General features: G+C 38.0%; 1 protein-coding gene and 1 long non-coding RNA gene across 2 annotated transcripts in view; one reads left to right on the top strand and one right to left on the bottom strand.

Annotated features, from left to right (window-relative positions):
• The first annotated feature begins 9040 nt into the window (after positions 1 to 9040).
• LOC122575794 (calmodulin-like) overlaps positions 9041 to 11403 on the top strand; it is a 75594-nt gene continuing 73231 nt past the window's right edge. The window contains exon 1 of the mRNA XM_043745226.1: positions 9041 to 9368. The gene's annotated coding sequence lies outside the window, so the exon portion shown is untranslated. The remainder of the gene's footprint in view (positions 9369 to 11403) is intronic.
• LOC122575866 lies at positions 9757 to 11264 on the bottom strand. Its single transcript, XR_006319567.1, has 3 exons — positions 11113 to 11264; positions 10422 to 10481; positions 9757 to 10001 (listed from the first exon to the last, which is right to left on the bottom strand). It is a non-coding gene; the product is annotated as an uncharacterized LOC122575866 (long non-coding RNA).

The raw sequence follows: 11403 nt of genomic DNA, 5'->3' as shown, positions 1-11403 counted from the left end.
TAAATATAAATGTAATATGTAACGGCGTGAGAATCTTCGCTCCGATAGTTGGAATATTTCTGAAAACACGTCTGAACAAAGAAACGAGAAGAATACTATTCTACGAGAGAAACATAACAATAGTACCTACACCTGTAATAGTACGTATAGGATCGGCACTCAAGGTATGCGAACTATGTTCTCATAATACTTTGTCCGGTCGCACACGATATATGAAAATATACGACAAGGGTCGATGGTGGCAAGGGTGAGATCTATTGACAGGGATGCGACGTTTAAAAGAATCTTTTTTCTGTTTTCTTTTTTTTTAACAAAACGATATATTTATTTTATCTACCTTTGCTCGTTTCGTTGGGATAAAACAGAAGAATAAAAATTGGTCCACTGCCAGGACTTTTTATAAAACGCGTTTAAGGTATTTCCAACCACCTTTCGCCTTTGCTGCGAAAACAAAGTTACGGTATATCGGCGAGCTTGAACGAGAACGTTGAAAGGCTTCGATATAAGCCAATCGAAGCCTGTAAAAAATCGCACCTAGAAAAAACTCGCTACCCTCTCCATCGAAACGACGCTTGTTCCGTCGCGTGACGTAATTTAATTTGAAAATTTCGCCGTTTAAATCGTGCTTTAAACAGAAGTTCGCGAAATCGTATTCCCAAACCGAAGATCGCGCAACATCCGATAAACGCTATTGTTTCAACGACGACTGAAAAGAGTCTCGAGCTGCAATGGATTCCGATAATCGTTCCCGTCGTCTTACTATGAAAAACAAAACAAAAAAAAAAAAAAAGAAAAAAAGAAGAAAGAAAGGAAGAAGAAGAAAGAAACGAACGAACGATAAACAGATCTTATCGCATTAAATCGGGGAAAGACCATAGCGAGGTACTAATCGGCTACGATTTTTCCCGAAAAGGCAGTGGAAAAAAAGGACGATTCTTCGGGGAGTTGTCGAATGAATCGAGCAATCTTCGGGTCCTTTGTTTTCGAGATCTGCCACTTGTAAATATAATTACCCCAGGCTCCTCTCGGTTGTCCTCCAGTCCAACCCCCGCAGCCGCTAGTACTTCCACCTGGCCCATCCCATCGTCTCTAATTTGATTCCGCGGTTGTTTTCACCCGCCTTCGCCGCCTCCTCTCCTCTGTTCTCTGCTCCGCTCACGCATTGTCTCTTGTCTCTTCATTCAAATTACCCTACGCTTTCCCATTCTCGCGCCGTTACAGCCTCTCTCTTCCCTCGTTCCTCTCCTCATCCCTGGCCAGACCCCACCGTTTTCACCCTTATTGTTGCGGTTTTATTGAATCCGCTGTGCATTGTCTGCGCGCGAGCGAGACGCGGCCGTTGTTCAAAGAAAATTGGCGCGTAGTTCGAAATACGCGAATATATTCGTCTTTCAACGGGCTTACCCTGTGCGGTCCGATGAAATCGAGTTTCACGGCTGCGTACGTACGGTCAAAAGGTACACTAGGCTGACTACGTTGTTATTGTACCGTGACGTGCGTGGTACCATTTTTCCGCGTATGGGTGCGGGTGTGTTTTTTCGCCAGTTGTCAAATCGTAAAATCGTTATCCAGGAAAATGGCTCGGCAAGAATAGAAGGATGCTCGCGATACGTGTTTTAGACCGCCGTTCCGATGTATAAATTCGTTGTACGCGGAGCACAGAGGCATCGTCGATCGTTGTTGCGATGCGTGGAATCGCTGTAAACACGAACGACGTTGTTTCCTCTTGGGTATCGAACGGTCTCTGCGAACGTCCATTTCGTTCTAACATTTCCCGGCATTGTCTCGTTTCCTCGGATGTATAAATATGTAAGAAAGCGGAATTCGTGACTGGACTGCGTTACGCGAGCAAGGAAATATTCGCCGGGAAGAAATCTGTGCATCGAGGGTAGGGCATCGGGGAACGTTCGAGGGGAGACCGAAGAACGTTTACATATCAAGAATCAAACGGGAACTCCGGGCAAAGTGTCAACATGCAAAGACGGATTGCCTTTATTTATTTTTCCATTACTTCCGCGTGTACATTTTATGAAAAACGTTAAAACCATGAGCCCCGGCTACTCGATAAAAGATACGCAAATATTTTCCAATAAGTTTCGAGTGCATGTCGATAGGTCGTTTCGAATGTTTCACCGAACAAAATCGCTGTCGACAAACAACGGAAGACAGGGGCAGCACGGTGAGAGAGGGGTGGTGTAGGTATGGTGGAAAAAAGGGGTGCTTAATAGCCGTCAGAGACGCGATTGTTGATTCGTGTAATGAAATCAAGAGTAATCGCGAGGGCGATGGCTTTTGTCCGGGATGCATGAATTTTCGACGAACGACCATTAATTATTCGAAATTAAATATCCTCCGTAGGTTTTAATTAAAATGTTTACAATGTCGCCCATCCAGATTACCAGCGGCATTTTATGACGTCGATATATTAAAAAGGTGCGGATTCATTCATCACGACTGGATCGGTGGCTGCCTGTACAACTTTCCAACGAAACATCAGCCTGGCTTGTGTATCGAGTAAAACATCGAGATAATAGCGACTACGCAGAGAAGAGAAAATAATAAAAAATCAAAACCACAAGACGCCTAATATAACGTCCGATGTATATGATATTATCAAGGAATCAGCTTGCGTGAATCACACGACTCGGTTGATCGTCAGTTTCCAAATCCAATAATGCAATTATGACGCGTACCGATAATATTCGTGTAATTAAAATTCCGCGCCCTCCAGCTAGAGGCTCGTACCTCTGTTACCACGCTCCCTCACTCTTGTGAGCAAACGATTCTTGTTTGTTTTGCAAACAAAGGGTTTCTCGTAAGGGTTGGAGAGACTTGGAGCAGAGAGAAAGAAAGAGAGGATGGTGAAGGAGGGCGAAAGTGAAGCGTGGAGGAACGAGGGGAAGAAAGAAAGAGGGGTGGAAAGTGAAAAGGGGGTGCTGGAAAACAGGGGGCAGAATTATTACATCTTTTGTTCGAAGGCTCGAACCGCCCCATTTGCGGAATTGCGGATCGCGATCCAGCCGCGATTGCGACCGCTGAATACCACAGGGTCGGCATGGCTTTTGTTAGTTTTGACTAATTTCCGCCAGGTAATCTGCTTCAATTCGAATTTCCTCAACCATAATAGCGTGTTACATAGGAATTTGATAAAGTTGTCTATGCGATATCTGCATTCCTGATTAGTTTACGATCCGCTGCACCGTGTTATATGGTTAAAATATTTTTTCGTCTATTCACTTACGAACAGCTCGTCAAATTATTTCCTTTCGGTAGATTTATTCCGATTGTTGAATTTGAGGTTGACTTATCGAAGAACGAATGGATGAATTTGTAATAGAAAAGTATATTGAAATAATTAAAGGTATATGTTTATGCTGATTCAGATCCTTACTCTCTTAGTGTTACTAGACAACGGAACGATAGGACAATGGAAAAGGACATTACCAAACAAGTTAAACCTTATAGCTTTGGCTAGAGGCTACAGGGAACATAAATAGAAATCTATTTATTAGTTCCTTCGTTCCTAGACCTTGCAAGCCAAAACATAACGTATACTCGAGGGTACAATAATATGCACCGCTCCTTACTTAGAATATTTCTGCGTAATAACAATCTCCAGGCCACAGATATACATAGATAGAGACGTAGAGTTTTTCTTCAAGTAGTTATTTCAATATTGATAAAGAGGCGGATTCTTGAATTTTTGGATAGCAAATATAAGAGAACAGAGTATACGATGATCGTAAAATTTTAATCCCTATGCGACGCGACGTGCACCATCGACAAAAGCCAGCCCTTGAGCAAGTTTAATTCTTGTGGGTCCCATCGGTGACTTTATCGCGAGAAATTGCCACGGTCCGGAAACCGTCGTTACAGCATCGTTACCGTAAGAACTTACTGCGAGCATTGTTACGGCTAATGTTACCGAACTTGGTTAACTTTCAGTTTTACCGTCGATTCGGATTAAGAATTTATGGTAACAGCCGACTCTTCGGTTTATTCCCCACCGCGGAAGAACCGAGAAAACGTTTTCGAGATACACTTTAATTACGCTCTCGGTATGCTTGAATATTTATTTTTATGGGGGCGGAAACTAGACTCGAGTAACGGGACACGTATCGTGAGCATTTTGTTCGCAACGAGACTAAAAATTCAAAGAAAAATTGCAACTACTGTCCCAAAGCCTCTAAGCCTTGCTTACGGTGCTTCGTATTGCTTGGAGAAACGAGTAATCAGAGAATAAACGACTCGAGACTGCGGTTGGAAGCGAATGCGCGCTGGCCTAGAGCCTGCCCTCGTTGCGTATAATTCGATCCACGCATCGTATCGTGTTACCGTCGATTCGATAAATCGGACGACTGGCTTGGACGCGACGTCAACGTCGCAGAAACCGAGTAGTCTCGTAGAAAACCGAACGTACTGGTCTCATGTATCATCTACTTGCTGGTTCGGCACTTTCACCGCCAGTCAATTATATTAACGAAGAAACACGGGGTGACAAGCAAGCAAGAAGAGCCAGACCAACTTGGAAACTTATAACTTCACCCTGATGACTTGTTATTTTTACTTCGTCCAACTGGTTGCCATACTAGCGTACTCGTGATATGATGTTACAAGAGTTTCTCGACGTTAGCTTCACTAACTTCTGCTAATAACGGCGAAACATTAATTTCATCCGATTGGATCCAACAGACTTAAATAACAAAGACGAAGATAAAGAACGACGCTCTTTGGAGGACAAAGGAGTCTGTCCTTGCTCAACCCTCGCATCTCCTCGGAAACATTCGAATTCTCATTCCATGACGGGAACAGAGAGGACTACTTTAACCCTTCTTCCTTACCCCGTATAATCTTTCCCTGTGGTAGCTTTCTCTTGGCGGTCGGTATAATCGCGCCACACCAGTATTCCCGCTGGAGCCGTTGCTCTCGACACGATTCCTCCAAAGGATGAAACGACGAAAACTTTAATGAGTCCGCCTACCACGTGTCCTCGGTCGGTAAAATTGCCTTTTCCTTCTCTTAACGACCTTGATTTCGGACATCTCTATAATCGAATTACAAACAGACGTATTATCTCATTATACGATTCGATCGAGAGAATCAACGCTTCTTACGAACGACATACGATGCAACCACGTTTAACACTGGAACTACCACACCAGTCAAATGGACTGGTTTTACAATTTTATTTTAAAATCCCTACTTTACGTTATATCCTTTTCCGCAATGATGTAACGACTTTGGCAACGATAACTAAAGGAATAATATAATGAATTTTATTTTGTTTTTTACGTATTCAAACTCAAAATAATTTTGTATCGAGGCTACCAATATCAGTCAAAATGACTGGTGTTTGTCAAAGTGTAAAAGGGTGCTGCAATCTGTTTATCGAACCCCAATTAACCAGTTTCTTCGTTTGTAAAATTTTTACTGCGTATTATTCAATACGATGATATCAGTTATCAGGAAAATTCCAGATCGATCGCTAAATGCTAACACTAGAAATACGACGCCAATCAAACTGATTGGCTCTACGATTTTATAAATGTGTCGATGCTCGTTTAGGTATCATGGTCCCAGATGGATTAATAATACCAAAAATGTACTACGTAACATGGAATTGCTTCTGTAAGAAAGTAATAAGTCAATAAATATAAAGATATTCTATTATTATGTATTTTTTAAAGACCAGTGATTTTCACTGGTTTTGGTAGAAATAGCTTCGTGTTAACTATCGGTAGTTCTACTGTTAAGAAACCTTTTACGTATAATATCCCATTCTTTCACACAACTAACAGCGAGAAATAAAATTGCGCGTAGATATCTTATGGGTAAGTAATAATAATTCACGGTATATGTATGAATAGCGAGAGCGTTTCTCACAATTTTTCAGAAGATTATCCTGTGATAAGCTACACCATGTTAAAGATTACGCGTTGGGTGTAACACACTCGCATGCGTTCCATTTCGGAATGCTTCTTAGACTTTACAAGTGTATACTGATATTCAATAGCTTATCTAAAAGTTAGCTGCAAGAGTCTCAACGGTAATTACAATCTTTGCGTTTACTGACTCGATGCATTTTAGCAAAATGATTTAGGAAGACGAGCTATGCAGTGAACAACGAAGTAGAACAAACATTATTATTTAAACTACGAGTGTCTGACAAAAGAAGGTATGCAAGTTCCTAGTAGTACTTCTAAGTAGTAGAAAATGTGTTAAGTTAGAATGTAAGTTTTCCATTTGCACGGAAAACGATTATCGAGACATGTATGACGTAAATTACTACGAATTATTACAACAAATATCGAGGTTCGTCGTGCTCGTGTACAAAATATCCGTTGATTATTGCCTATTCTATTCCATTATATCCGATAAACAATACATTAAATCGCAAACCAGTAACAAGATAGGGCAATACGCGATAATCTAATTAAATCCATTTTATACAATGTCTGTGATAAAGGACTCGCAACACAACAGACGTATTGATTGTACGCCACTCGGCAAGTTTCACGAGCGTTTTACAGCATTTCGAAACATAAACGCGACTGAGCACTAATGGACCGACTTAAATATGTAAGAGAAGCCTGCCCACCGGGTAGCGGGTAACAATAAACTAACACTTAAGACAGTACTTCACGGCACAATGCGAAGTCACACTCTTCGCGCTAACGATCTCACCTCCAAGCTTCAAGCTTCAAGCTGCTTGTGCCGCTGTCTCTCTGGAAACTGTTTTAACTGATGCGGGATAGAGAAAACGCGAAAGAGCTGCGAAATATCGACAAATATTTACGCCAACGATTATATATTCGTAGAACACGTGAACAAGATACAAAATAAAGATATAAGTGTTATTATAGGAGAAAATTTTATATGCAACATTTTTAAACGATAAGAGAATACCTAATCGGTGAAAGTGGTTAATTTTTTGGACTCGTGTGATATTTGATAAAGCAAACTGTTACATTAGAAAACAAAATAAAAATATAGGCGTAATTATATAGATGTTGTTGGTAATTGGTGAAACTATTCTTTTCAGAGCGAAATAATAAATGTCTCGCGTTGCACCAAAATCTTCTAAACTGTAAATGAAAGAAACAGACGACACCCGGTATGTCATAAAAACTAACAATGATGGAAATATTAGTTTTTAAAGTCGCGCAGGGTGTCGTTAACGTTCCGAGTCTTTCCCGTTCGCGAGCTAAAAGTTGCTGTCCCCTCGTTGCTCGTCGCTTTTCTTAACGCCTCGCGTTTATAATCCTTCGTGAGCTATAATTCCTTTTTTTCTCTCGTATACTGTTTGATAGGAGAAAAGAAAACCGTGTTCCCATTCGCCTAGTTTGCAACAAGTTATAGGACTTTGTGTTACAATGCACATCGAAGTAATCCTTCGAACTGACCGTTTAATTTCCTACGAACATACAGTACCGTTTTTATAGATATCTAACATCGAATATGCTACATAACGGCGATAAATTTGAAGAATATGTAAATTAAAAAAATTGTTCAGATGTTAAACGACATAAGTGGTGATTAAATAGAATTTCTATTCGTACGCGGCGATTCAAATGGAAATCAAGTTTTCTGTCGTGCATCCTTAAATTCGACCGTCGTACCTTTCGATCGCGACGGCCGATAACGGTGATCATTATAAATTTAAGCGCTTTTAACAAAAGCCACGTTAGCTCACAGCCGTTTCGCACGCAAGCGGCACTTTGCATGCCGCATTCCGGACGACTTGCCACCCTTGTTTGAACTGGCGAACTGGTGTTGCGCTCAAAGTCCGAATGTATAATTAATCGGGTTATCAATTAAAGGAGCGGCGCCGATTCGTGACCGCTTCCTACAGTCGAACCGCTATTATACATATGTCGATATTTGATCGTGATACTGGAAACGGAAACGACGTTTGTATATTTTCGCGGTGACGGGATCGCATAGTTGTGCTTTCCAATCGTAATCGATTCACCTTATTGAATTTTCACTTAAGGATAAATCGATAATACCGAATATTATTACTTATTATAACGTATATTAGAATTTATTATAAATCAAGCTTATTTTATTTTAGAGTATTTGACAATGGACATCATTTTTGATATTTTGTATGTATTTCTTTCAGACTATTATTAATACCTGAATATTGTTTAAAAAATTTAACCTAACCTATGCGTGTACATCAGATTTGAACCTTCAGTCTTTGATTACTTTGAAGCTTCAGTATTTTGCGTCTTTGAATCAATTTATACTCTCTACGAAGATAGAGACGGTCGATCAACTGAATTCTCATTGGTGGAACGACATGGAAGCCGGTAAACTCTGTTTGAAACCGGCGAACTCAATCATTCTCTCTGTTCTACGACACGGCAAGGACCAACACAGTCTATGTAAATACAGGGAACTACTATACACAAATACGTGCACTTTACTCGATATTTAATGGGAATACCAAATCCTTCCGGTACATTTTTTATTAGCACGAAGAGAAATGAACTAGGTACACGATCCTTCTATGGCGTATTCGCAAGTTTATAAATAATCGATCAATTTCTGAAAATAGCTCTCAATATAAAAAGCATATTATAATGTTATACAGAAAATATCAAGTAGAGAATGAGAGAAAATATTTGACATTTTATACAATACCAACATAAATAATTTAATCTAAATGTTACGCGTAATATGTTTGAACCTCGTATAGACAGACACCTTGTCAAGAAATCTTCAAATGGAAAGTACTTGTAAGAAACGTAAAAACAGATAATGATCACATTTATATGACACACAATACGTGCCCGATATAAACTACGTTATATTATTCTTGTAGATGTATATCAAGGAGTACTGGATAGTTAATATCACACAATTACTTCAATTTTCCAATTATTTACGTCAATATGACGCGCACGTTTCAAATCACTACTTTAAACTAGAAATTTTCTCTAGCGCTAGTGGCGTACTCTAGTGAACGAGTGCTGAAATTAACCAAGCCTTGCTATTACACGGTAAACAATGCTGGATTATCATTGGCTGACAAGATGAACAAGTAAAATAACTAATTTTATTATCGCTGTTGCCACTCTTATGTTTCATAATTTGCTTATGATGAAATAAGTTTGAATCATCTAGCGGCGTAAAATTATAATATTTGAAATAAATCGACTTTTGAAGTTTGAAGTTTTTTTAATTAATAATCGTTATCGACGTTACAAGTGTGAATAAAAGATGTTATATCTTATATTTTTGATAAGAAAAAGTGTAGTGGAACATTTTGAGTGACTAATGCATGCAAAGGAGAAAACTGAAGTAGGCGGTGGAATTTTATGTGCTCCAGCTTTGACCACACATAGCCTTATCAGTAAGAGGTAAATCAACATATGATAAGTATTAAAGTAGTTTTCGTTGTATGAAAAATGCGCCTGCATAAGTCGAGACGTAGTTTCCATGTCCTTTGATGTAGTTATTATATGTATGTGTATTTATATATACATATAACGATGCGTAATGCGCATTTATGTCGATCCGTAAATACTCTTTGATAGTTTCCTGCGAATCGATTATGAATAAGGAAGGTCATATATTTCCGAATTAGAAAAAATTTGATTAGTTACGTTAATAAAGTTCTAGGGGAAAAACAAAATATGCTGTTAAATCTTTATTATATTTCACACAATAAAGGTAACAGTTTTGTAAAAAGCATGGTTTCATAAAAGATATATGTATACATTTGTAGAATATAACGAATGCAAGAAATAACTTTTAATACTTTTATTAAGTGACATAATGACTGCTCATATAATATGTATTATTATTTATTCTTTGCTATAAAATTTTGCAATATTAATGATAATAATAGTAGGGGAAGCATAAGTAGATGATGACATCTAAAATTGCAACATCCATTCTCGGTGTTGATCAATTTATTAGCGTCCTGTCTGAACTTTAGCATTTACAGGGCTTACAACTACACTGTCCGCCAGATTTACAAGCGCATTTGTCTGTAACACAAAATAAAAAAATATTATTAGTGTTAAGTATTTAATGTGAATTTATTTACAATAAACATTAAGTATAACAAAATGTGAAACAAACAATAATTCATGATTTAAAAAATTGTAATGTTTTGAACAGTTATTTGCAAAGAAATATTTCGTGAAAGTAATAAAACTCGTTGGAAATCGTAACCTAACCGAACTATAGAGTGAACCGACATTAATAATGGTCACGGTTAAGCGATCCTTGCTCAAGTTTACAAAAAATGAGATATGTACAGTCAGAACAGAGAATCATTACCACATTCCTTCGAAGAAACCTTTCTACCTTATCACAAGTCTAAAAGTTAAAGTATAATTTTTTTAACATATCGTTTGAAAATTTAAATCTAAATTCTGAAAGTAATTTAAACTAAGAGTTATTACCTCCACATGAGGAGACGCAGCACTTGCATTTGTCGCCACATTGACATTGTTGGCATTTATCTGCAATAAGAAATAACATTTTAAATATTAGACAAAGTAAAAAATAAGTATTAAGTGTGGCAGTCAATTTTATTGAGGAAATTTGCGTTCACTATATATAAATTGGTCAAAATCATCAATTGAGCACTGCCCGTAATAGCGTTTGATGAATAAATTATTTCATTACTTCCTGTATAAACCAATAAAGCTAACCGCATATTATAAAAATCGTAAGAAAATTTCGCGTAATTCTAGAAATTTCAATTATCCCCCATTCATTTTTATGAAACAAAACTATATGAAAATATCGAAATGCCTTCATACAAAATTCAAATTTTTTAAAATGATTTGTAGCAAAACGAAGAAACAGTTGCTGTAAATATAAAAAAATCAGTTGGATCTGGTAATAATTACAATTGAAAAATAAAAAATATTATAAATGAAAGCAAAGAAAAAATATTATAAAATATATGTAGCAAATTGACAAGCATTAAGCAGGTATATTGAAAATATTAGCACTCAACTAAAAGTGAACAAGATTACTAAAAATTTCAGAATAATTTACTGAATAGTATATATCAAAATCGCATTACATCCAAATCAGATTATCGTATAATATAAGGAGGTTCTTGGAAGTGAAAGTAATTCTTACCAGAGCACTTGTCGCAACCTGGTCCCGGCATTTTGTAGTTTTTATGTAGTTACTTGGTTCGAATCACTTGGAAGCTGAATGATCACTTGTTAGTTCCGGCGTACCCGTTCGAATTTATCGATCATCTCCTACCATAAGCCCTCTTATACTAACTCATCTTAACGGCGTGTGCAACTAGCGTCGTGCGTGCCATGCGCAAAGCAGGAGCGTACTTATTCACACTAGCTTTATACATTAAATTTAGAATTATGGAATTTCAAATACTCTGTATATTATATCAACATCTGTCAC

This window comes from Bombus pyrosoma, linkage group LG2, assembly GCF_014825855.1.
Source record: "Bombus pyrosoma isolate SC7728 linkage group LG2, ASM1482585v1, whole genome shotgun sequence".
NCBI classification, from domain to species: Eukaryota; Metazoa; Arthropoda; class Insecta; order Hymenoptera; family Apidae; genus Bombus; species Bombus pyrosoma.
Note: the sequence above shows the minus strand (reverse complement) of the source record. Positions and strands in the feature narration are given on the sequence as shown.